The sequence below is a fragment of the Engystomops pustulosus genome, chromosome 8 (genome assembly GCF_040894005.1).
Source record: "Engystomops pustulosus chromosome 8, aEngPut4.maternal, whole genome shotgun sequence".
Lineage (NCBI taxonomy): Eukaryota > Metazoa > Chordata > Amphibia > Anura > Leptodactylidae > Engystomops > Engystomops pustulosus.
This window is the reverse complement of record NC_092418.1, coordinates 94,118,706-94,145,355: the sequence shown is the minus strand read 5'-3', so window position 1 is coordinate 94,145,355 and position 26,650 is coordinate 94,118,706. Positions and strand designations below refer to the sequence as shown.

General features: G+C 44.1%; 1 protein-coding gene across 2 annotated transcripts in view; it reads left to right on the top strand.

The window, feature by feature from the left end:
• XIRP2 (xin actin binding repeat containing 2) overlaps positions 1–26,650 on the top strand; it is a 115,565-nt gene that overhangs the window by 48,204 nt on the left and 40,711 nt on the right. The window lies entirely within an intron of this gene.

The window sequence follows — 26,650 nt, the reverse complement described above, 5'->3', positions numbered from 1 at the left end:
CGCTGGAGGGTCCGACACTGCTACATCTGGGGTAGTGCTAGGAGCTGCTTACTTTAGAAAGCAGCTCCTAGTGTTATTTTAGGGTGACAGGTCTTCTTTAAGAACAAACCTATGGAACTCATCCTGTACGTAACCCGGGGACAGCCTGTAATTCTGTTATGTTAACCAATTAGGGAAGTTAAGTTACAATCCATCCAGCAGAAGTGACCGCTACACAGCAAGTTACTTCTAACTGTTATGAAGTCAGATTCCGGGTCATTTTTTTAACCCTCCTTCAGTCTATAATCTGCTTGTAATTGTCCTGTACTTGATGGCAGATTGCACTTTACAACTCACTGTCATCACCTGCAGAGAGACTGGAGAGAGCTGTCATGGCGGAAACCTGATCCTAGTTATATGAAAAGGACTTTAGACAATTATGTCTTTGTTATCAAAGCTGTGACTAAAGTAATTGCTTTATCCTTCACAAAAAGGAAGGACAATTAAAACATGATAATACTAATAATATGTTAGATACTAATCCCTGTACTGTGACATCACTGTGTGTATTATCCCTGTACTGTAGCATCACTGTGTGTATTATCCCTGTACTGTGACATCACTGTGTGTATAATCTCTGTACTGTGACATCGCTGTGTGTATTATCTCTGTACTGTGACATCACTGTGTGTATTATCCATGTACTGGGACATCACTGTGTGTATTACCCCTGTACTGTAGCATCACTGTGTGTATTACCCCTGTACTGTGAAATCACTGTGTGTATTATCCCCTGTACTGTGACATCACTGTGTGTGTTATCCCTGTACTGTGACATCACTGTGTGTGTTATCCCTGTACTGTGCACATCACTGTATGTATTATCTCGGTACTGTGACATCACTGTGTGTATTATCTCTGCACTGTGACATCACTGTGTGTATTATCCCTGTACTGTGACATCACTGTGTGTGTTATCCCTGTACTGTAGCATCACTGTATGTATTATCATGGTACTGTGTCATCACTGTGTGTGTTATCCCTGTACTGTGACATCACTGTTTGTATTATCCCTGCATTGTGACATCACTGTGTGTAATAACCCTGTACTGTGACATCACTGTGTGTATTATCCCTGTACTGTGACATCACTGTGTGTATTATCCCTGTACTGTGACATCACTATGTGTAATATCCCTGTACTGTGATATCACTGTGTGTATTATCCCTGTACTGTGACATCACTGTGTGTAATATCCCTGTACTGTGATATCACTGTGTGTATTATCCCTGTACTGTGACATCACTGTGTTTATTATCCCTGCACTGTGACATCACTGTGTGTATTATCCCTGTACTGTGACATCACTGTGTATTATCCCTGTACTGTGACATCACTGTGTGTATTATCCCTGTACTGTGACATCACTGTGTATATTATCTCTGTACTGTGACATCACTGTGTGTATTATCCCTGGACTGTGACATTACTGTGTGTATTATCCCTGGACTGTGACATCGCTGTGTGTATTACTTCTGTACTGTGACATCACTGTGTATTATCCCTGTACTGTGACATCACTGTGTGTATTATCCCTGTACTGTGACATCACTGTGTATTATCTCTGTACTATGACATCACTGTGTATTACCCCTATCCTGCAACATCACTGTGTGTATTATCCCTGTACTGTGACATCACTTTGTTACTTGTACTGGTATATGTATTGTACCTTTCCTTGACTCACCTGTGATGCCATCCTCCCAATCTGACAATATTAAGTGAAATTTAAGGGAAAGTAAGAAGAATTCTGCACTTCTTTACTATAAGTACAGAAATGGATGTGTTACTTAAAAAAAAAAAACTTTCACCGTAAAAAGTCTTTACTGTTGTCCCTTTGAGTATATGAATAAAATTGATGAACCGTTCAGGGACACACCCCTTTGACAAGGGAATGGTGACAACCAGTTGTCAATTTATTCACAAATTCATATTCATGTGGATAATGGAGGATAATGGCAAAGCAAACAGTGATGAGGAAAGATGCTCCAGAATATCTTATTAATTATACAACTATTTTGCTAAAATCAACATGTCAGGAGAGGTGAAAGAAAAATGAAGCTGATGATACTATTATTATACCTTGAAGCATTTTTACTGTATCATCTGCCTTCCACTCCTAACATTAAGGTGTATGGAAGCCACAGCAGTAATTGATCACCCAGACCATAAAAGTGCAGGAGCCATCACTTTGTATAATGGAATGCACATAATCAAATAAAAAGATCACATAAAATTCTATATTATGAAAATCCAAATCAATATTCATATTATGATAACGATGGATTTCCCAGCTGTCAGGACATTGGCTAATGGATAGATTCAATTAGAATGTTAAATATTAATTCCACCTTGCAAAAATATCAAATAAAAATATATGGGATTGTTGGTGAGCAGCCCAGAATAGTGACACGTGATGGGGGTGGGGGTCATTGCTTTCTGTTACTAGCAGATACAAAGGGGGAAATGAATCTTAGTTTTTTCTTTCTTTGGTTTATAATTGAGACATTTGGAAGGTCTTTTCTGTACATTTACATTGCATATGGTAAACGCAAATGGTAACAGTAATGTAATTAGGCAAATCACCTCTTCTCAGCTGTTGTAATGCATTTTAAAATGCAACCAAAACGCCACGTGTGACCGCACCCTTAGAAGTAACCAATAAATTAAAAAAAAATGTAAATGCAAAAATGTATGAATTTTTAAAAAAACAGGTTACTGTGCAAAATTTTAAACATTTAAAGGATGTGAAATAATTCCAACTTACATGTTAAAATAGGGTCCATGAAATCCTTTCTTTGCGCCTGCTCTGGACCAGATGCAGATTTGCGCCTATAAAGTTACAAAAATAAGCAAAAAAAGTGATACATAAGTGAAAAGTCGCACAGAACATGTGGAACACAAAGATACATAAGGCACAAGGTTTTTGCTCTGAACAGTCGCAAAAACGACAAAAGTCGCAAAAATGAAACAATTTGACCAGCAGAAATACAGTTACATGTCCCCCAAAGGCTCACATTTAAAGGGAACCTACCACCACGAAACTACCTATAAAGGTAGATCGGGTGGTAGGTGGATCAATAGGACGTGAGGATAGCCCTTTTAAGGGCTAATCCTCACGTCCCCGCAATGATTTGAAAACTTTTATTGCCCCAATATTAAAATTTTCTTATGCGGCTACTGGGGCGTGGAGTAGCCGCATCTGAGGTTACACGAGGCGGCTACTCCACGCCCCAGTAGCCTCTTTTCTCCTCCTACCAAAAATCTTCGGCGCGCAGCTACGAGGAGCTGCGCGCCCTCGTCCGGCACATCTGCTGTCTGCGCATGCGCAGAACAGCAGGCCCGCGCCTGTGCAGCTCCGACTCCGTAGCAGTGACCGCGCAGGCGCGGGCCTGCTGTTCTGCGCATGCGCAGACAGCAGATGTGCCGGACGAGGGCGCGCAGCTCCTCGTAGCTGCGCGCCGAAGATTTTTGGTAGGAGGAGAAAAGAGGCTACCGGGGCGTGGAGTAGCCGCCTCGTGTAACCTCAGATGCGGCTACTCCCCGCCCCAGTAGCCGCATAAGAAAATTTTAATATTGGGGCAATAAAAGTTTTCAAATCATTGCGGGGACATGAGGATTAGCCCTTAAAAGGGCTATCCTCACGTCCTATTGATCCACCTACCACCCGATCTACCTTTATAGGTAGATTTGTGGTGGTAGGTGCCCTTTAAGATTGCCTACACTGGATATGCAGTCATCTCATTGGGGCACATTTACTTACCAGTCCCTGGCACGTTCCCCGATCCGGAATGTCCAACTGTGCGCCCAATATCCTGCATGTGTCACTTCCCCGCTCAAGTCCGCCAGAGTTCACCTTCTTCTTCCCGGTGCATGTAAGTGCTTGTCTTCTGACACAATTTCAAAGTTAAATCCTGCGCTCAGGCCAAATCCGTCGGATCGTCCCACCCCCTGATTTCTGTTGTATGAAAGCCAGAGCATTTGCGCCAAAATACGATCATGTGCAACAAAATCCCCTTCTAAATACCTGTCCCAGCCATGCAAAACCCAAAAACGTTGATATATCCGACTAAAGTGTGGTCTGCTGACCCTTAGTAAATAAGCCCCATTTTTGTATACAAAAATTTACCCCCCCCCCAAAAAATGTGTATTTTGTGTATACTTATTAATTATTGAGGGATTACAGTTTTGTGGTATATCTTTAATTTTTACTACTTTTAAGGGCAATTCAAGCGTGTTCTATAGTGATGAGTGGACTTGTTCAGGTTGTCCGGGTTTGGACAAACCTTGTACAAAAGTTTGTTATATTGTACTTGAAACTGACCACCAACAAGTGACACCTATGATCCTATGATCATGGCTAAGGACCTACAGTAAAAAGAACCACTGTTCATTGATTCTGCGGCTGGGACTAGGGATGAGTGGACTGAGACATCATTGTTCTGGTCCGTGTGGAAAGATTGTGGGTTTGTATCCCCGCACCCAGACATTAGCCAGAAGTCCAGGTTCTGAAGGATTGTATACCAAGCTCACCTACATGCTGGTATGTGCCCCCACTGGCAGGATCTGCTCTTCTTTAAGCTTCCTGTGCCCCTGTTTTTAAGAAAAAAAAGCTTTAAAAATTATGCAAATTAGCCTGAGGGGCTCCATTAACATCAAAATATCCCGGAGCCCCTCAGGCTCATTTGCATAATTTTAAAAAACAGGGCATAAGAAGCTAAAAGAAGAGCGGATCCTGCTAGAGGGGGCACACACCAGTATGTCAGTGTGCTTAGTTTACAATCCTTCTACCTGGTTGTAGATGTTGTCTGCAAAGTAGGACCAGAACCTTTCTGGCTTCTGGCTAATGTCCGGGTGCAGGGATCCAGACCCACAATCTTTCTAAACGAGCCCGAACATTGATGTCTCAGTCCACTCATCCCCAGTTAATTAATGAACAATGGTTCTGTTTACTGTAGGTACTTAGGCATGACTGTTCATGGGTCCCCTGGTTTCTGATCAAGGTATCTGGAATCCCAAAGACGATAAATATCTGTAACCTTAATCATTTTAAGGTCACAGATATATATCGGATCAAAATTGTTATAGCGAGGATCGGAGCTTCCATTGATCCTCTGCTGTTGAGTAGAAGTCTCCACCAAGAACCAGCGCTGGTATCTTCAATACCCTCTTTTACAGCAATCCCCGAGGACATTGTTGTACAGATAAAGGGATTGTGCCATGAAGGCTGACTGTTGGTTTCAGTGGATACATGCAGTATTACTTATCAGGCATTTAAAGGGATGGGTGATCATGTAATACATAAGCAGCTTGAATCTTCTAGTATGAGATACACCCTTTGTAATTTTCTATGTTGGCCTTATGATCTTCATATGTTTCATAAACCTTTGAAGAACCATTGTTCTTACCTCCAGTCTAGCGTTGCACCTCCTATTACCGTCCATGATATCACATCGACAGCATGCAACCACTACAGCACCGGCGTGTATTAGACCGTAGTGGGTGCATGCTGGTGGAAAACCTAAGTCTACAAAGAGCCTCGTGGTGACAAATGCTGCCGCACTGAACCGGGGAGAAGGAACAAGGTAAGTATTACTTGTTTAAGATTTTATACCACTTGGGGGCCAATAAACAAAATAAAAATTTGGACCCCAAACAACCCCTTTAAGGTTTTTTGAAAGTTGATTTTGAGGTTATGTCAATTGTGAAATTTTGGGTTGGACAATTGTTTTCTACATGGCAGCTTCCAATAAAAACTCATTTTATAATATCTCTGAGGTGAGACCCTGTCATTCCTATCCCACCAGTTGGCTGTATGGGATGGAAAAAAAAAAAATTAATACCTTAGAGTACATGACATGCTCCTCATTGAAACAATAAGATGAAGCAGGTTTAATCCAATACTGATGAGGTAGAAAAAGAAAGCCCATAGTTGTTGTATCAATGGTTACTTATCTTGTTGGAGTGACAACATATCCCACCCTTACCCTAATAATGTAGTTGTAATCTTGCCACCAAGTTGTCACGCCCTTGGCTGACCTCAGATGGTTATGATGATGGAACATAACAGATACCCTCAAGTCATTGGTTGATCTCCGTGGGAGAGGCTTCTTTTTTAAAAGTTGCATTTTTTTGAAAAAAATTGTAAATAGAAGAACCCATTGATTGGCTGTCAGTTATCCAATGGTCTATTGAATAACGTATAAAGATAAACATATCCCCTTCCACTACTCTTCTTTAAAAACAACCTAAGTAATATGACACAACGCGTAAATTTAGGTCGCTATCACTTGTCTTGGTCACGACAGACTATGTTTCTAGGCGTCTGGCCAAAAACTTTTCTGCAAAAATCCAATCGTTGTTCAACCATAGAGCACTTATCGGTACAGTATAACCTGACAGTTAAATATAACAGGTCACTCCATGCTGCCAGCCCTGTCAAGAGGACGGCAACCTCATTCTATGCTTGGAAATATAAGTCAGACAAATCATTTTCTGTATATTTTATCTCTCATTTTCAACTTCAAGTAAACGTTAATCATAAGTACATGTCTTAGAACGGTTTTACTATTAAGTAGTAAAACTTTATTTAAATAGGGAGTAACGAGCACTCATTTGTCCCCATGCAAAAAGATTTGTCATAAACCCACTCTCCAAGGATCACAATTCAAAAATGTGTAAGGATAGTCCTCTTTTCCTACTCTCCTAGACCTGTGAACCACATTGGAGCACATTTACTTACCCGGTGCCGTCGCGATCCCGCGTTGTCCGACGAGGATTCGGGTCTGCCGGGATTCACTAAGGTCATGCACCCGATATCCACCAGGTGTCGCTGCTGCACCGAGGTCTGCCGGAGTTCACCTTCTGGTGCATGTAAGTGTGTGATCTTGCGACACAAATCGTTTTGAAAATTCTGTGGTTTTTCCGAATTCGAGTTGTCCGATGGCCACGCCCCCGATTTCTGTTGCGTGAAAGCCGACGCCGATGCTCCATAATCCGATCGGGTGCACCAAAAGACCTGGGCAATTCGGCGCAAAACGGTAATATTCGGGAAACCCGACGAAAGTGCGGCGTTCGGACCCTTAGTAAATGAGCCCCATTGTATCAATACTGCTCCACCTTGATCTCCTTTCCATTAACCCCCTTTGAGGTTTCTATGACACCATACTTGGGCCTTCTCTGCTGCTAAGTCCCATAGTAGATATTGGCGTGCTACATTAGTAGTTACAATCATTATAAATCAAAAAACTTAGGGCACCAAATGAGTGACCAAAAGCTGATCTTGAAGACCTCATTTGAGGACTTGCAAAGCCTAGACACTTCATAGATAAATGCATAGTCAAAGATAAGGCTGCATCATGGACAACACATCAATATCAACGTCTATCGAGACCCATCACTAAGGATGATTGGCCGGTTCAGGTTCATCAGGTTCTGATGAACCTTGAGCAAATGTTCTCCTTGGGTCTCCAAACACAGAAATTTCTTGGCCTACAGATGGAGAAGTTAAAAAAAGATGAACATTTATCATAGCGGAGACTTAAATCAATTGTTAGGTTTTTTAGCACCAATTTTTTACAAATTTTACATGAACACTAAGAAATGTCATAAAATATCAGCCCAATCAGAAGATGTGAGATGACATTTTCTCTGGTTATTCTTCTATATTGTGTGGTGCTACAACCACAGTCCCTCTCGCTTTGTAGACAACCCATATACCGTACTATCATAAGGTTATGTCTTACGAGGTGCAGAAGTTTACATTGCTCAGGTATTTTGTATGTAAATAATATAACTAGAATTAGATTGACTTATGTCTTCCCTTATAATGGTAAATTCAAAGGGATACATTTACTTACTCAACTTTTTCTGTAACTTTCATAGACTCCATTGATGGAACAAAGTACTCTGCAATTCCTAGATGTAGGACCACAGATATCTGAAAGGGGGTCACTGGACACTCATTTTACCCAATAAGTGAGATTCCCAGAAATATGTGAATATCATAAAGATTAAAGGGTTTGTCTAGATTATTAGCAACTGAGTACAACCGGAGAAAACTATGGCAACTCAACAATTCAAAGGCAAGACAGATATGAATGCTGGAGCAGTGCTGCCACTATAACTTAATAATAAAATAACCTTGCATATGTGCATAACACTTTTCAGGTGAAATAAACCCAGATAAATACACTGCCTTTTTCTCTTACTCAACTGTTAAAGGGACGTAGAAGAGACAACACTCACTGGTACAGTTGACTGTGACTTTATTTGAAACAGGTGGCAAACATGCAGGGGAGATGCACGACGGGGCATGGCGAAGGGCCGTTTGCAAGGCAAACTTGGTCTGAGGCTCGAGAAAGTGCTCCAGCGTGAAACGGCCCATTGCCTTGCCAAGGCGTGCATCTCCTCCTACATGTTTGGCACCTGTTTCAAATAAAGACACACTGGGGGACATTTACTATGGTGTTTCTGCCAGTTTTGTGGCGCTTTCACCACATCTTCTGCTCTCCTACCTATTTATTAGCTGTCGGGGACAGAAAAAATGACTTTTTCTGTCTGCTCCGACTCTTCTCCGAAAAGGGGTGTGGCTTTGGCGGAGTGGAAACTCAGACACAATTAATATGTGTCGCAGCCCTTTTTGGGTGCTGTAAACTGGCAGAAAGTAGACCAAAAGAAAAACTGGTCTAGCATGGACTGTTGGACACATTTCTGGTGCTCGGGACATATTTTGGTCCCAGGGACAGAAAATGGTCTCGGCGCCAGAAATGTCTCTGCACAGCTACACAATATTAAATGTGTATCTTCTTTCCGAGAGCAGGTCGGTAACAAAGCCAATGCAGACACCGACACTTTATGTAAATGTCCAGTCAGCTGTACCGGTGAGTGCCATCTCTTCTATGTCGCTGGATTGTTACACTCTACCGTTTCACGTGCACCCCGCTTGCTGACTGGACACACCTGTTTCCACAACTGCCGTTATGTCCTATATGGTCCATTGTTGATACATTGCAGATGTGGGTTCTGGGAGCTTGTTCCCAATCCCTTTGGATTATATGACACTGTTAAAGGGGTTGGCCACTCATAGGAAACTTTATCAGGGTATGTGTAAGGCCTTAATAGGGTCACCCATATCATGCTTACCTTGATAACCTTTCCAATTCTCTTGCGGGAACTGTGGTTCATGAGACATTACAAGAAGTCCCAAATCCTGCCTCCCCAGGGTCATATGACTCGCGGTTCCCGGTGACACATGACAAGTACACCGGCTCTCTTTTCATGGAATGATTTTGGTCCCTCTTTCTCCTGGCCACTGGGACCTCCATAACTATGGTTAATTTTGTGGACAACTCCTTTATATCTTTCATATATGTAATATCAGCACTTGCTTTGTATAATGGACAGTGACTTATGTCCAACTTTACATTTGGGCAATATTCTGTACAATTGAAACTTTTCTGTTTGCCTGATTGGCTGCATACGGCTCAGAGGAGCCATTTGATTTATGGCCCCAATAAACATCCTATATTAATACAAAAAAATACATTTGTGGAGAAAATAATTCATCATATCTTTGTCTACAATAAGAAGAAGACCTAGAATATCGCCTATGAAAGGCTTGTGCGTCTCTTTTAATAATTGCTTCTATTTTTATGTCCATAGTTCAACCTCATTGTAGGTTTTGGAGTGTTCTTAATTCAATAATGTTCTCAAAGAGTTTAACCAACGCAGCATTTGGTTGATGAACGGCCCTGTTTATTTCACTGTCCATTAACGGAGCCTGACGCCGTCTCAAAATTGACTCTTATAAGTTCCCCTAACAGCTTCTGCTGCCATGGAAACTTAATTAGATGTCAAGACGATGTCATAAATTTTTAAGGGAAACATTTGCTGACAAAGTTTAGCTCTTTGAAAAAATGTTAGAGCAGTCCTGGTGTTCAAAATCATCAAAACATAACTTCCAAAATTGACATAAGACACGGTAAACGGCCCCATGTAATTTAAAGGGGTTGTCCGAGTTCTTGAAAAAAAGCTAAAAGTGGCCGGGACAGGGCTGCTTAAAAAAATAAAGATGTACTTACCTCCCGGTGCCCTCCCGTATCCAGCGCTGCTGTCACTCCGGTCCGGTCGCCATGTAAACAAACATGGCCGCCGGAGCAGCGCTGGACTCAGTTCCGGCCGGACCCGACAACCTTCCGGCCCCCATACACAATGCTGTGTATAGGGACGGATAGGCGTGCCCGGCCACGGCCGGCCGGAAGCTGAATCCAGCGCTGCTCCGGCGGCCATCTTTGTTTACATGGCGCCCGGACCGGAGTGACAGCGACGCTGGATACGGGAGGGCACCGGGAGGTAAGTACATCTTTATTTTTTTTAAACAACCCTGTCCCGGCCACTTTTAGCTCTTTTTCAAGAACTCGGACAAACCCTTTAAAGCTGTGCTGTGATTGGTTAGACTATTAAGGGTCATTTTTTCATTTTTTTACACTGTTCTCTATGGGGACATGGGGGAGCCAGACAAAGGGGCTCCTGATGGTTCAGGATAAGAATCTCATCTTTTAAGTCACAACAGGCTTGTGGTTCTGGAAGCTACAGAACCAGAAAAAGACACAGTCAAAAGCAGAAAAAGATCCAATTCTTAGCTAAGTCTTTTACACTCCATAACTCTGGTCTTGTAGCTGACAGAACCAGAATCCTGTTGTAATTTGAAAGAAGAGGCTTTAATTTTTCCTATATAACCAGAACCATAGTTCTAGGTACCATAGAGGCCAAGATAGGTGCATGTGTATTGCTACTCCTCGCGGTGACTCAGCTCTTCTTTTCTTATTTGCATATGACTTTAGAAGTGTTTCCCCTAAATCCCTTTCTCATTCAATCCCGTCCCTCCCTTGGATGAATTTGACGGACATGTGTCTTTTTCCAACCGTATAAACTATGATACTATGATAAGTTACTTTTTGTAGGTAAAGAGATGAGATAGAAAATGAAGAATAAAACTTAGTAAGGATATTTTATACCCGACAAGAGTCTGCTGGAAGTTAATGCTTACTAAGGCTTCTTTCACACAAACGCATAATACGCCTGGATCGGGAGAAGCTGTAGAAGTTGAACTCCTCACCCTTGACATTGATAGTCAATGAATGTACTGTACATCAGTGGTAATATAGTCTGATCAGAATAGAAAATCTCAGCTTGAACCCTGCCTACTTCTTCCTACCAGCGATTCCATCCTCAGTACATGTTGTTACTATATTCATGAGAACATGAAGCAAACAGGGAATAAGTCATTATGACAGATCCACCTGTGACTCAACTGGAGGGTAAAATACTTTGCAGAGTTTCTGTCATACTTTGCTGGTTGCTGCAATGGTCTAATGAAAGAATAAGCAGCCCGTGACTTTCCAGCTGTTGTAAAAGTACATCTCCGACAAGCGACAAGTACATATCCGACAGGATGGGGGTCTACACTGATCATTTTTCTTAAATTAGGACGACGGTGAGTCACAGCCAATGGCTCAGTGTCTTGATGATTTGTTGAAAGTGTCAGTAAATTAATATTTTACAAGTGATGATACAAAGTTTTACAGCAATGATAAACTTAGTCATCCATTAGGCATGGTCCCCCCTTAGCAATCCATTAGGCATGCCCCCCTTAGTAATTAGGCAGGGTTTTCCTTAGTAATTAAGCAGGGTCCGCTCTTTGTAATCAATTAGGCAGGGGTCCCCTCTTAGTAATCCACTAGGCAGGGTTCCCCATTATCAATCAATTAGTCAGCCCCTAGTTAATTTTTAGCCGCAGGAAGAAAAGAGAGAAGATGTACTCACATCCAGCCCCCTTTCCCCTGTATTCTCGGCGCAGCTTGATGTGGATGACGTAGAAGTGTGATGCTGTCACAGCGCTCCTGCGTATAAAACATGCAGCACGGCAAAGGGGTATAGTACACACCTCTGCTATGCGGCCTCGTTAAAGAGCATGGCTTCAAAATCATTTGCATGTGTGTCCTGTAGATGCGCGTCCTGCAAGTAAGCTGTTCGGGGTTTGGTGCTGTGTTTTCCAAGAGATGATCAGATGAAGCTATAGCTCTTGCCGCTGTGCATAACTACCAGAGACACAATATGCACGAGGCATGCTGGCTGCTAGTTGAGGCTCCTGTAAGTGTAAGTTGGTGGTGGCCCCGGGACGGACACCCCAGGAGCCCTGCTCATAATCCGGCCCTCAGAACAAGGTACTCATTGCATCAACGTGAACAAGGAACTCATTGCAGAGAGAAATGGAAGATATTTTTGCTATCAGTAGTTCAAATTTACCCAGGCACCACAATTTTTTTTGTCGTTCCCCAGTGTAATGTACAGTAAATTTACTCGTAGAACAGTTTTTGCTAACCTTATAAATCCAATATACAACTCCATATGAGCTGACAGCTGGGAATTGTCTTGTACAGAGCCCTAACATGAAACTGCTGTCCCAGTGCAAACTTTGACTAGGTCCCTCAAGATATCATGGATTATTTATCCTTGTATGGTAAAAAGCCAATTTATGCAACCCCTAGAGCTCTGGTGCCTGAGAGCAGCCCCACTCTCTGCACCCCATAAAGATACATCCCTGGTCTTATATAGATCTGCAGTCGTTACCGAGCCCTTACTGCAGGACAATGGAAATAAAGAACAATACCCATTAGTTACATTGTATCCTGGGTAATAGCACAGATGCCTTCAGTATATACATGGTTCAGACAATGTAGACCGGAAACCACAGATCTGTCAGCCCTTTATTTGCTGCTGTACGATGAAATTATATTAAATGCCGGTATTTTCTCCCTATGGCGCAGGTAACAAATAAGCAGCGTTATTAAAGCCGTGTACAGAGCAGCAGCTCCCTGACCCTCTAATCATTTAAAGTAAGTTTCCAGTTACCGCTGAGCTATCGCTTGTCATTTCATAACATCCTCAGAGTAAAGAAAATGCAATATTCTGCTGGATGGCTGCTGCGTGACATCTCTAATCTGTCCGGGCTCACTCCGCTTTATAGAACAATACTTACAGCTTTTTATATTCACTGTAGAAATTTGCTATTGATTTGTATTTACATCAATATTTAATGTTTTTGCCCGGAAATTACTTTATTGCTACATGTTTATTTATTGTCTATTGCCAACATGATCTGCAGTTCTGTACATGGATTGTCACCATTTACATCAGTCTCTGCGCTCAATAGGATTTACAATCTGATTTCAAACACACAAATATGCAGCATTATCAAAAAGTTCTGAAACGGGTGCCGAACCTTCCATTGGTTTAATATATTATTGCATCTTTACTGGAGTGCATAAGGCTGAGCTATAATACCAGACACAACCTATGAGACGGTTTGGAAATGTTTTTGGAAGAAAATGCTACGTTTTTTTAACTCGTGACAACCCCTTTAACTTAGTTAACTTAGTAGTTTAACTTACTTAGGTTTCATTCACACTGCCGTATGGGGGACGTATATACGTCTGTCGTATATACGCTGTATATACGTCCCCTATAGGCCGGCAATGGGCACACGGTGCTGTACGGGAGCGGTACGGTGCAGCACAGGTGCGGCACTGTACTGTTCTGTAGCTGGGAGAAAGATACGACATGGCACCGTGCGCCATATATCACTGTGGAGAGGGGCAGGGGGTGAATAAGTAAGGATCTATGAATAAGTGTCCCTGGTTTATCATGCTGGATTTTGATGGTAGATTTCCTTTAAGGATCACAGCCATGGGATGCACACTCATCCTCAACACTAAACTGAAAGCTTCCATCCCATCTTGATTCTGGTACTGATGTAAATAGTAGATATCAAGTCATTAAAAAATGTGACTTCTGAATGGGGCCTACACCTCACACCACATACACAAATACTGCATAAATACATGCTAAAAATACACATCATATATACATACAGCATATATATATATATATATATGTATATATATATATATATATATATATATATATATACAAACATACATCCAGCATGTATACACCCAATATGTGCCTCATAGCAGCTGCTGTGGCTGCTACCCCTGTTGTTACGCCCCTAGTCGTAATCCTCCTATAGGTATACAGCCAAGCAAGTGCCGTCATCCATTCCCATAGAGGATCAACAAGGAATAACTTAAGCATGAAAGAGCACTCAAATCCCTGGAGAGACTGCAAGGAGATCTGGTGGGATTTCAGCTCAAATAGCTGCAAGGTCCCAATGCCAAGCAGTAGCCATGCCACCGGCAGTGGATTAAAATATTGGTGGTTTAGGCAGTATCCCAGGGCCCAAGCCTTCTAGGGGGCCCATGGCCTACCAAACCACCCACCAAATTTTATACTGAGAAGGACCTTCACCTATGAAATCCTTGTTTATCTGTTCTTGCTTTTAATACACATGTAGGACCTCCAAAGGTCCTCAAACCACAGATCGAAAGTAGCAGAAGGGACATATCCTCCATTCCCCATCCTTCTTTCTAGTCCCATATGTAAGAAGTGATTACAGACTTGTAGGGGATATAATATTCATACAGCCCAGGGCCCATGGCAGGCATAATCTGTCCCTGCACGCCCCCTTCTTCTATCCACAAAATCAGGCTATGGGAAATATTTCCCTGCCCTTTTCTCAATGAATATTTCGATTTTTTTGTCTTGCTTTAAATAAAATGTTTCCAAATATTCGGTCTAATAATTGCTGTGATCGAGGCGATCGGAAGGAGCTGATTTATGTCTCTGCCTTTATTACTCGCGCTCATGGACTCGTCTATAAGACAGAAAGGTGTAAATGGAAATGAATGAAATCATAAGAAGATGAATGTTAAGTTTGGGGAAGCTTCATGTGATGATAGAAGAAGAAGCCGTGATATTAAAAAAATAGCTTTTCTGGATACAACAAAAGTCCTTGAGTCGTCCTTTTCTGTCAAGTGGCTGAAAGTTTTATTGAGCTGTTTTACGTCTATTGGTTTCGGAGAAGATATCATAACCATGACAATCCCTTATCTGCGCATTGCAAAGTCAATCCATTGCCGAAGAGAATACTAAATCATCGGATATGACAAGTTGTGTAGTTTCCTATTATGTTTTGTGTCTTTGTTCTTCATCTATTTTTAAAGATCTCTGCTTGCTGTCAGCAAATGAAAAAAATATTATGTATATCTAAAGACTGAAAACCTGTACAGAACTAATAATGTTCGATAGAGTTGTATGGTGACTGTTATGCTGTCAGCAGTTAATAGTCAATGGGGCACATTTACTAAGGTGCTTGCGCGAGTTGTCTGTCAAATTTTGCACATCATTTACTAAGGGCCCGACGTGTTACCCGAATATTTCTGATTTGCGACGATTTTCCCTGTATTGCCCCGGGATTTTGGCGCACGCGATCGAATTGTGGCGCATGTGGGCCGGCATGCACGCGACGGAAATCGGGGGCGTGGCCGAACAAAAACCCGACGGATTCGGAAAAAACGCCGCATTTTTAAAAAAAAAAAGTGTCACGGGACTTGCACTTACCTTCACCAGGTATAGGCCTGTGAACTTCAGGGCATTCCAGCGGACCTCGGGGAACTTCAGCTCAGCAGCGATATCTGGTGGACGGCGGAGGAACTACCTTAGTGAATCCCGGCCGGACCCGAATCCACCGCAGAGAACGCACCGCTGGATCGCGAATGGACCGGGTAAGTAAATCTGCCCCTATGTGTAGTTAAGCTTAGGTCTGCACATCTCACCTCACAGCCTCTGAACATAAGGTAACTGACCTCCACTTCATTATGTGGAATGCGCATGTGCTGAGGGTCCCGAGTGGACAAAAATCCCCAGATGCCAAGTGCCAAAGACAAGAACAGTGCTTGTTCTCATTGGCGAGAGCTTGGTGACATCACGGCTTTCGACACCTGAAGGAGGAGGGTAGTATGAAGAAGGCGGGAATAATTAAACATCGGAAGCCATCGCCAGCCCAAAGATGACGTAGGGTAGCACCGGAGGGCTCATTTACATATGTAAGAAAATAGTTTTTTTAGCTAAACTAAAGTTCGCCGAGCCTAACTAAACTATGTGCCGGCATCAGCATTAAGTAGCCTACAGGGTGGTCTTCTCACATAATTCATCATGCGACTAGTGGTAGGTTTCCTTTAAAAACTGCAAATGAGCCTGAGGGGCTCTAGGCTACATTAACAACTATGGAGCCCAGAGCCTCTCATGCTCATTTGCATATATATATATATATATATATATATATATATATATTTTTTTTTTTTTAAACCAGGGCATAAGAAGCTAAAAGATAAGCAGACCCTAGCAGAGGGGGCACACACCAGTATGTATATGTGCTTGGTTTACAATTCTTCATCCTGGTGGTAGATCTCCTTTAGAAGCAAAAACCTGCTGACAGGTTCCCTTAAAATTAATTCAATTATCCTCTTCAAATCAATAGATTCCACCGCAATGAGGAGAACTGAAATTAAGCGGGAAGATAGATACAGGTCCTGCTGTGGAATACGTGTTAATGGTTTATTGTAATTGCTTTTATTTGCTGGAACAGGACATTCAGAAATGACTTTGTTACCAGATTCGGGATGGGAATTGCCGCTTGCGCCCTACATCAAACATGTGTTTTATTATTATTTACAGACACTTACTTGTTAAAATCGGAGAACACTTAGCTCTGATTATACGACTTGACCTTACTGCCATATTCAGCAGCACCACAAACCACACGGTCATTAGGAAGCGCTCACATTGTATCCTCCATGACATTCTCTCCCATGTTATTTCCTATCTGAAAGTACAAGCGGCCAAGAGAAATATCCCACAATTGTTCACATCCAAACCTGACACTACTCCATAATCATTCCAGTAATAATCAAAATTAATTACATGAAACGTGAGCCCTGGTTGTTATCTAAAAAAAAAGAACTTGTTTTAGAGTCTTAAAGGAAATCTACCACTTGATTTGATGCATTATGAAGCGAACATACCTTGAGAATGCTGTAGCTACACTGATGCAGGATCATATCTTGGTTAATCCCTGATCTGAGTGGTTTTGCTGAAAAAACAATTATAAAATTATGATAATGAAGCTCTGCCCCTTCTATGGCTCCTTCAGCCAGTTCTGCACTACTCCTAGCACCGGAGTTATTCTCTGCAGGAGATGAGGATGCAATCACTCTTCTCCCTGCCAGACAGAATAATCAATTGCTGCACCATCCCCCAGCTCCTGTTTATGAGTCATTCAGCTCAGGTTGATTAGTCATGCTTGACTAACCTCCATTTGTAATTCCAAGCTCCCGTGTGTAATATGTTGATTGAGGCAGCCATTCTGACCCAGCTTTCCCAAGGTCCTGAATGTTATAATTGTTTTTTCAGCAAAACCACTCAATTCAGGGATTGACAAAGATATGATCCTGCATCAGTGTAGCTACAGCATTCTCAAGGTATGTTTGCTTCATAATGCATCAAATTAAATGGTAGGTTTCCTTTAAGGGGATTGTACCAATTCTGATAGCTATCCACTATCCACAGGATAGGGCAATGGTGGCGAACCTATGGCAGGGGTGCCAGAGGTGGCACTCAGAGCCCTCTATGTGAGCACCCGGGCCATCGCCCCAGTACAAAGTACGGCAGATAGGACTCAAGGGCTCCTCCTGCAGTCCAAGAAAGCCCAGGACGAGCCGCGCTCATCTCTATTTTGGTTATTTGGGAGCGAGAAAGTGTGGAAAGCTGGATTACTAGTAGAGCTCCTGCTCGGGCCCTGCGATGGAAGCTACAACAATCATCCGAAGTTCTTCAACTTATTTTTATTGCATTTGTGTCCTCAAGACAATGATACAATAGAAAGCTGTGGAAGAGATGGCAGCAAAAAGCCACTACTTAAATCACCATGCTGGCCCTTTGCTATAAGAAAGTTGGTTTTGGATGTAGTTTGGGTACTTGGTCTCTAAATGGTTCACCATCTCTGTTATTCGGGATAAACTGCTTATCATGAGGGTCCAAACTGATGTACAAATGAGCAGAGAAGAGTCACATTTGCTTGAGATGAGTCAAGTTTAGAGGTTGCAGGTGGAGGGTCCCTTCAGACCTCTATCTTCACACCTATAGTACTAAGAATGAGGCTTCTGATGTTGTATCAATGATAAAAGTCTCTTCTTTCATATCAGCTTTGCATCAGGCTTGTGGTTCTGGGAGCTACAAAGTCACATTTAAAGGCAGCAAAAGGTATAGTGTGAAATACAAGCTGCAGATAAAAATCGAATTCCTGTCTAACTCCATCTTCTGTAAAATGAGATTCTTATCTTTAATATAACATAAAAATACATTTCCTAGTACTATAGGACTGAAGATAGGGGCCTCTGAATTGACACCCCCCCCTGCAGTCTTTAAATGTGACTCATCTCTTGCAAACATGACTCTTCTCTGTTCATTTTCATGAACATGGAATTCTAAAAATTACATTTCATCCCATAAGGTGAGGGAGCTGGTAGGTTAAAGGGGTAAAAACTGGTGAAAACTTCCCTTTAAATCTGGCCTCACCTTGTTCCTTGTTCCAAAAGGGTAAATAAGTTGCCATTTCGATGTTATGCACCAGTATTGATAACTTTTTCCTGTCTGGCATGCAAGATATAATACTTCAGACCCAACATGAGCCAAAATTCTGGTGCAAAGTATTCCAAACATAAGGTGTTTTATGATCCTGCACAATGAAAGTAATTCCCTTCCGCATGTGCTGTTTCTAGAGATGAGCGAGCACTAAAATGCTCGGGTACTCGTTATTCGAGACGAACTTTTCCCGATGCTCGAGTGCTCGTCTCGAATAACGAGCCCCATTGAAGTCAATGGGAGGCTCGAGCATTTTTCAAGGGGACCAAGGCTCTGCACAGGGAAGCTTGGCCAAACACCTGGGAACCTCAGAAAAGGATGGAAACACCACGGAAATGGACAGGAAACAGCAGGGGCAGTGACTGAATGAGGCTAGATAGCATCTAAAACATCCAATAATTGACCCTGAAACTATAGGGGACTATGCAGAGGCAGCGGCAGCAGCGGCAGGCTAGAGAGTGCCTTGGCAACATACCCCAAATGGACTCAGGCTTAAAACCAATGGGTGGCAGAGAGGAACCAAAGGAGGTGAGCAAGAAGCGCTCAAATAATATCGGTAAATGATAAAAGTTTGCCAGTATATTTTGTGGATTACACAGCAGGGTGGCGACAAAGTTAACAAGTTTGACGTGGAAGCCATGAAAACAACCCAAAATTCTGCCTGACACAGCTCGTTTGATAAGGGGATGATGTATGGAGGCAGTAAGGTAGTAGTAGATTAAAGGTGCTGCAGTTAAAACTATGTTAGTTGGATCTTGGGATGGAGCTGGCGCTCCGCTACCAGGCGAGCTTTCGCCAATCCAAGCCCCTGTCTCTAGGCTACTCCCCAAACAGCACTTCTAAGAACCTTTTGTATAAGATCAAGTGTAGTAGCGTTCTTATAAGTTTAGGATATGGCGGGTGAGGGGAATGTAAACAGATGCGCAAGAAGCGCTGAAATAATATTGGTAAATGATAAAAGTTTGCCAGTATATTTTGTGGATTACACAGCAGGGTGGCGACAAAGTTAACATGGAAGCCATGAAAACAATCCAAAATTCTGCCTGACACAGCTCGTTTGATAAGGGGACCATGGTTGGAGGCAGCTATATGGACTACTTTTGGAGGCAGCTATGGCGATGACGTGTGGAGGTAGCAATGGAGACAACGTGTGAAGGCAGCTAAAAAGACGACGTGTGGAGGCTGCTATGGAGACAATTTAATTTGGATAGTGCCCGTATGTGGCAGTCCAAAAAAGTTTTCAAAGCAGAGGAGCAGGTAGCTGGTCCTCCAAAAAGATTAAATAAATTGAGTGCCTGTATGTGGCAGTCCAAAAAAGTTTTCAAACCAGAGGAGCAGGTAGCTGGTCCTCCAGAAAAATTACATAGATTGAGTGCCTGTATGTGGCACTCCCAAAAATTGTTTAAAATAGAGGACAGGGTAGTTGGCCCTCCAGAAAAATTAAATACATAGAGTACTATAGCCAGAGCCAGTTGGCCCTGGCAAAAAAATAGCCAGTTTCCTCTGCTTTAGTGTACAAAGAGGAGGAGAAGGAGGACAATGAGGAGGAGGAGTGCATACATTATTCAGGTTCAGCTTCTTTCACCTGGTGGAGAATGGAAATGCGGAGAAATCCAGGCTTTATTCATCTTGATAAGCGTCAGCCTGTCAGCGCTGTCAGTCGACAGGCGTGTACGCTTATCGGTGATGATGCCACCAGCTGCACTGAAAACCCGCTCGGACAACACGCTAGCGGCAGGGCAGGCAAGAACCTCCAAGGCGTACAGCACCAGTTCGTGCCACATGTCCAGCTTTGAAACCCAGTAGTTGTAGGGAGCTGTGTGATCATTTAGGACGATGGTATGGTCAGCTACATACTCCCTCACCATCTTTCTGTAAAGATCAGCCCTACTCTGCCGAGACTGGGGACAGGTGACAGTGTCTTGCTGGGGTGACATAAAACTGGCAAAGGCCTTGTAAAGCGTACCCCTGCCATTGCTGGGCAAGCTGCCTGGTCGCCTACTCTCCCTCGCTACTTGTCCTGCAGAAGTACGCCCTCTGCCGCTAGCGCTGTCAGAAGGGAAATACTGTTTCAGCTTGTGCACCAGGGCCTGCTGGTATTCATGCATTCTCACACTCCTTTCCTCTCCAGGGATGAGAGTGGAAAGATTTTGCTTGTACCGTGGGTCCAGGAGAGTGAATACCCAGTAATCGGTGCTGGAATAAATTCTTTGAACGCGAGGGTCACGGGATAGGCAGCCTAGCATGAAATCTGCCATATGCGCCAGAGTACCAACGCGTAAGAATTCACTCCCCTCACTGGCCTGACTGTCCATTTCCTCCTCCTCCAACTCCTCCAACTCCTCTTCTTCTGCCCATACACGCTGAACAGTGAAGGACTGAACAATGGTCCCCACTTCTGTCTCGCCAACATTCTCCTCCTCTTCCTCCTCATCCTCCTCCACCTCCTCCGATATGCGCTGAGAAACAGACCTAAGGGTGCTTTGGCTATCAACAAGGGAATCTTCTTCCCCCGTCTCTTGTGACGAGCGCAAAGCTTCCGACTTCATGCTGACCAGAGAGTTTTTCAACAGGCCAAGCAGCGGGATGGTGAGGCTGATGATGGCGGCATCGCCACTGACCATCTGTGTTGACTCCTCAAAGTTACTCAGCACCTGACAGATATCAGACATCCACGTCCACTCCTCATTGTAGACTTGAGGAAGCTGACTGACCTGACTACCAGTTCTGGTGGAAGTTGACATCTGGCAGTCTACAATCGCTCTGCGCTGCTGGTAAACTCTGGATAACATGGTTAGTGTTGAATTCCACCTCGTGGGCACGTCGCACAACAGTCGGTGAGCGGGCAGTTGGAGGCGGCGCTGCGCTGCCCTGAGAGTGGCAGCATCTGTGCTGGACTTCCTGAAATGCGCACAGATGCGGCGCACCTTCGTGAGCAAATCAGACAGATTGGGGTATGTCTTGAGGAAACGCTGAACTATGAGATTTAACACATGGGCCAGGCATGGCACATGTGTCAGTCTGCCGAGTTGCAGAGCTGCCACCAGGTTACGGCCGTTGTCACACACAGCCAAGCCTGGCTTCATGTTCAGCGGTGCCAGCCACAGATCAGTCTGCGCCGTGATGCCCTGTAATAGCTCTTGGGCGGTGTGCCTTTTATCGCCTAGGCTCAGCAGTTTGAGCACCGCCTGCTGTCGCTTAGCGATGGCACTGCTGCTGTGCCTAGAGCTACCGACTGATGGCGCCATGCCCACAGATGGTAATTCAGAGGAGGAGGTGGAGGAGGGGTGGGAGGAGGAGGAGGCATAGTAGGCCTTTGAGACCTGGACCGAGGTAGGCCCCGCAATCCTCGGCGTCGGCAGTATATGACCAGCCCCAGGGTCAGACTAGGTCCCAGCTTCCACCAAGTTAACCCAATGTGCCGTCAGCGATATATAGTGGCCCTGCCCGGCAGCACTCGTCCACGTGTCCGTGGTCAGGTGGACCTTGTCAGAAACGGCGTTGGTCAGGGCACGGATGATGTTGTCTGACACGTGCTTGTGCAGGGCTGGGACGGCACATTGGGAAAAGTAGTGGCGGCTGGGGACCGAATACCGAGGGGCGGCCGCCGTCATGAGGTTTCGAAAGGCCTCGGTCTCTACCAGCCTATAGGGCAGCATCTCCAGGCTAAGCAACTTGGAGATGTGGACGTTGAGGGCTTGGGCGTGTGGGTGGGTTGCGCTATACCTCCTTTTGCGCTCCAGCGTCTGGGGTATGGAGAGCTGAAAACTGGTGGATGCTGTGGAGGATCGTGGAGGCGAAGATGGGGTTTTCGCACGGGAGGTGTTTGGGCCGGGGTCCTGGGCAGGGGGCTGACTAGCAGATGACACAGGGGAAGGAGCAGTGGTGTGCCTGGCCGGAGGTGAACGGGCTTGTTGCCATTGAGTGGGGTGTTTAGCATTCAGATGCCTGCGCATACTGGTGGTAGTTAAGCTAGTAGTGGTGGAACCCCTGCTGATCCTGGTTTGGCAAAGGTTGCACACCACAGTCCGTCGGTCATCCGGTGTTTCTTTAAAGAACCTCCAGACTTCTGAAAATCTAGCCCTCACCACGGGAGCTTGACTACGGGCAACATTTGGCACTGATGCACCAGCTCCAGCCCTGCCTCTCCATCTGGCCCCACCACTGCCTCTTCCAACCTGTTCTGTTATAGGACTCGCCTCCGTCTCAGAAGCACTGTGTTCACCCGGCCTATCAACCCAGCTTGGGTCTGTCACCTCATCATCCTCCGATCCCTCAGTCTGCTCCCCCCTCGGACTTCCTGCCCTGACAACAACTTCACCACTGTCTGACAACTGTGTCTCCTCATCGTCCGACACCTCTTTACACACTTCTTCCACTACGTGAATAATGTCATCATCACCCACAGACTGCGACTGGTGGAAAACCTGGGCATCGGAAAATAGCTCAGCAGCAGCAGGACAAGTGCTTTGTCACTGTGGGAAGGGTCCAGAAAACAGTTCCTCAGAGTATGCCGGTTCAAATGCCAAATTTTGGTGGGAGGGGGCAGACTGGGGGGAAGGAGGATGAGGTGGAGGAGCTGGAGGAGTGCCGATTTCAGTGACATGGGTGGAATGCGTGGAAGACTGACTGGTGGACAAATGGCTAGAAGCATTGTCCGCAATCCACGACATCACCTGTTCGCACTGTTCTGGCCTCAACAGTGCTCTACCACGAGTCCCAGTAACTTGAGACATGATGAACCTAGGGAGTGTACCTCTGCGGCGTTCCCCTGCTCCCCCATCAGCAGGTGGTGTCTCAACCCGCCCAGGACCACGGCCTCTGACCCCTGCAGTAGTTGGATGCCCACGTCCACGCCCTCGTCCTCTACCCCTAGCCCTCGGGTTAAACATTTTCCAAATTAAAGTGTAAACTTGAAAAAAAAAATTTTTTGTGTTTATTTTTTTTTAGTTTTTTATTTTTTTTAACAAAACGATGCTATCCTATTGCTATGGCTAGTTTCTAACCTACACTGACAGCACACAACTGGATTTTGTGCTTTGCAAGATGAGTTTGAGCTATAAAATGAAATAAAGGTAAAAAAAATAAATAAATCAGCAGACTCTGCCTAATTCTACTCAAACCCCTAATAAATTGTCCCACTTTGGTGTTTGAGGTGGATATGTGTGTCACTAAGAGCTAAACACAACGGTAGCAAGTCCCCCTGCAAATTCCTCACAATATGGTACTAGCTGCACTACTAGCTGCCAGCAAGCCCAGCCACAAGCAAATAATAAAAAAAAAAGTATAACGTTATTGTAGCCCTAAGAAGGGCTGTTGGGTTCTTGTAGAATCACTCCTGCCTAACACTATTCTAATAGAACACCCTAACGCTTTCCCTGACCAGCAGCAGCTCTCTCCCTAGCGGCATCCAGACACAGAATGATCCGAGCAGCGCGGGCAGCGGCTAGTCTATCCCAGGGTCACCTGATCTGGCCAGCCAACCACTGCTATCGACGTGTAAGGGTACCACGTCATGCTGGGTGGAGTGCAGAGTCTCCTGGCTTGTGATTGGCTCTGTTTCTGTCCGCCAAAAAGCAAAACGGCGGGAGATGTCATTTTCTCAAGCGGGCGAAGTATTCGTCCGAGCAACGAGCAGTTTCAAGTACGCTAATGCTCGAACGAGCATCAAGCTCGGACGAGTATATTCGCTCATCTCTAGCTGTTTCCCATCTCACATATTGATACCTGAGGGATCTGGAATTCCATCAATGATATTACAATGTTGCATCGATGGAATGATTTGGATGATGCAATCCCATGATTCCCTTACAAAGATCAGGGGATATGACTCATCCTCATAGACTGTAAGCTCTTGTGTCACCCCCTCATCCTCATAGACTGTAAGCTCTTGTGTCACCCCCTTATCCTCATAGACTGTAAGCTCTTGTGTCACCCCCTCATCCTCATAGACTGTAAGCTCTTGTGTCACCCCCTCATCCTCATAGACTGTAAGCTCTTGTGTCACCCCCTCATCCTCATAGACTGTAAGCTCTTGTGTCATCCCCTCATCCTCATAGACTGTAAGCTCGTGTGTCCTCCCCTCATCCTCATAGACTGTAAGCTCTTGTGTCACCCCCTCCTCCTCATAGACTGTAAGCTCTTGTGTCATTCCCTCATCTTCATAGACTGTAAGCTCTTGTCTCACCCCTCATCCTCATAGACTGTAAGCTCTTGTGTCACTCCCTCCTCCTCATAGACTGTAAGCTCTTGTGTCACTCCCTCCTCCTCATAGACTGTAAGCTCTTGTGTCACTCCCTCCTCCTCATAGACTGTAAGCTCTTGTGATCAGGGCCCGACTCCTATAGCTCCATATGACTGTTTGTACTCTGTAATGTAATATTATATTTGTATATGTCTCCTATGATTTGTAAAGCTACGGAATATGATGATGCTATATAAATAATGATTATTATTATCTCTGATTATTACTACTTTTGCTGTTCTCATCCTAGATCCTAAATCAGATTACATTCAATTCCCCATCAATTAAATACTAAAATAGTAAGAGAAACATCACATTTTTCTAATTATCTCGGCTCTTTGTAATTGTTCCCTGCGGAAACTTTCCAACTGTTTCTTATTTTGAAGCAAATTATCAGGAATTCATCTCTATATTGTCAAGATTTATTGTATTCTTACTACGTGGTGTGCGGGATTGGGAAATATTAGACATAAATTGTTAGGGAAACTCACCTTTTATTGAGAGTAAATCACGTATGGATTTAGGGACCTTGCTGCTATTTACCCCTGTTTTACATTGTAATACTCTATTTTATAAGATTTGGTAACATTATGGGCAGTTTTGCTGTTTGTGAATCTGATTGAGTTTTGGCACAAAATGATCAAAGCTAATTTTGTCAACCCTGTTCTTCCCTTCTTGACTGCCATGTGCCAATCCAGGGAACCAACTGGACCAACAGGAGCTAACAAACATAGGGGCACATTTACTTACCCGGTCTTGCCGCGATCCCGAGGTGCGTTGTCTGACAAGGATGAAGTCCGGCGCGATTCACTAAGATCGTGTGCCCGTTATCCTGCATGTGTCGCTCCCCGCTCATGTCCGCCGGAGTTCACCTTCTTCTTCCCGGTGTATTTGAGTGCATGTGCATGTGTGAGTGCATGTGTCCCACGCTTAATCCGAATTAGCTGGGTTGTCCGACGGCCATGCCCCCCGATTTGTGTCGCATAAAAGTCGGCACAATTACACCAAAATCCGATCGCGCCAAAAACCCCTGTTAAATGCGGCGCAAATCGGAAATAGTTGGGAAACCCGAAGGAAATGCGGTCCGTGGACCCTTAGTAAATGTGCCCCATAGTAAATAAGGTTAGAAAAAGACATCAGTAAATCAAGTCCAAGTTATCAAATTATACCGTGTTGATCCAGAAGAAGACAAAAACCCTGCAATAGACAGACACCTGGTGAAATCAGGCAAAACCAAGATGGCAACAAGGTAAAAATGTATAATGCAAAAGAATAGTCAAAGTACAAGCAATAGGTCAAAGTTGCAGCAAAACATAGCAGAATATTACAGAATTACCAAGAACCAGAGATGGAATAGAGTGGGCAAAATAGGAACTGGCAAACATAGGCCAGACCTGTAGGCGCTGAAAGCAGGCGCTATAGTGGTACATAGGAGTGTCTATATCAAAAGGAGTTTCGAAATAAAGTTAAATGGTCTTAATATTGTAAAACAAATGTAAAAACAAAGTATCCAATGATGCAATAAAATGACAAGATAAATGAAATAATAGAGAACCAGAGAGACAAGTCTTTAAAGGGCCCTTACTGAACAAACTGCAAAGAGGGAGTGCCTGGACGCCGCCCCAGAAGCTGATTGGTTCAGCCATCCACCACTCCCAAAAGGCACCTGTGACACACCCCCAGCTCAGAGAGGAGCTAGCTGCCAATCACAGCCTAAGCAGATAATAGGTGTGTTCAGAAGCCGAGCAAAATGGAGAAAGAAT